The sequence below is a fragment of the Gavialis gangeticus genome, unplaced genomic scaffold, assembly GCF_001723915.1.
Source record: "Gavialis gangeticus isolate Ggan-Ray unplaced genomic scaffold, GavGan_comp1, whole genome shotgun sequence".
NCBI classification, from domain to species: Eukaryota; Metazoa; Chordata; order Crocodylia; family Gavialidae; genus Gavialis; species Gavialis gangeticus.
Genome location: NW_017728997.1, coordinates 35,705,044 through 35,706,230, shown reverse-complemented (window position 1 = coordinate 35,706,230; position 1,187 = coordinate 35,705,044). Strand labels below are relative to the sequence as shown.

General features: G+C 63.0%; 1 protein-coding gene across 1 annotated transcript in view; it reads right to left on the bottom strand.

The window, feature by feature from the left end:
• The window catches only part of NUP210 (nucleoporin 210), a 128,523-nt gene that overhangs the window by 42,040 nt on the left and 85,296 nt on the right, over positions 1-1,187 (bottom strand). The gene's annotated exons all lie outside the window — the stretch shown is intronic.

Below are 1,187 nucleotides of genomic sequence, written 5' to 3'. Positions count from 1 at the left end.
GCTCAAAAGGGGTGGGGATGCCGGTACAGCAGTGCTGGAAGCTTGAGTTCTGTCCTGCTGCCACTTGCCCAGCCAGGGGAAGGGGGGCAGGATGCAGGTACAGCTCGCTCCAGGCGGAAAGGGGCAAGTGGGAGCAGGACATAGCCTCTGCTCCCAGCGCTGCCGTGCCCACATCCCATGTTCCCCACATCGGCTGGCAAGTGGCAGCAGGGCAGAGCTCCCACTCCCAGCACTGATATGGATGTGGTAGCGCTGGGAACAGGGGACATGCCCTGCTGCCATCTGGAGCGAGCTGCGCCTACATCGTGTGTGTGCCCCCCACCGCACCAGCTAGGCAAGTGGCAGCAGGGCAGAGCCCCCACAGTGCCCCCCGCTGGGGCAGGGGCAGAGGCAGGCACAGTCAGAGGAGCCATGGGAGAGGCCCTCAAGGCTGCCCTTCTCAGCCCCATTACTTGCCCAGCCCAGCCTTAAAAAAAAGCAAAGGAAAAAAAAAAAGCCCTGCACTCACTAGCTCTGGCGGCACCAACTGGGGGCTTGCAGCAGAGCCCACCCACACAGCATGGGGCAGTGGGGGGCAGGGAGGGATCACCCCCCCACCTGGCACCCACACAGTACCTGCCCTGTGGCACAGGTGCAATGTGGCTCAGTAGGGTGCTGTGCGCTGTCTGGGAGCTGAGGCGGCTCCACCTGCCAGTTGGAGTCCAGCAGCCCTCAGCCTCAGCAGCCCCAGCTCCCAGACAGCATGTGGTGCTCCCAGACAGCATGTGGTGCACACCATGGGGCAGCTGCTGCATGGGTGCCAGGCAGAGGGGGCGATCCCTGCTGCCCCCCACTGCACAGGGGACTCTGCTACAAGCCCCCAGAGCCCCAGTAGCTGCTTCCAGAGCTGATGAGTGCAGGGCTTTTTTCTTTCTTTCTTTTAAAGTGTGGGAATGCTGGGGCTGGGTGGGGCAGCCACTGGGGGTGGCGCTGGGTTGGGGGGAGGAGATAGGGGAGTGGAGGCTGTGCATGAGGTCTCTGCCACATGGCCCCAGAGCCCCCACAGACACTGCTACTGCCAGTGAGTGCATTTTTGGGTTTGTTTGTTTTTTTTATTCCTGTACTGCTGGGGCTAGGTGGGGGGGGGGCAATCGGGGTGTGTGGGGAGGTCAGGTGAGGGGGGCGATTGGGGTGCGGTGGCTGCAGGG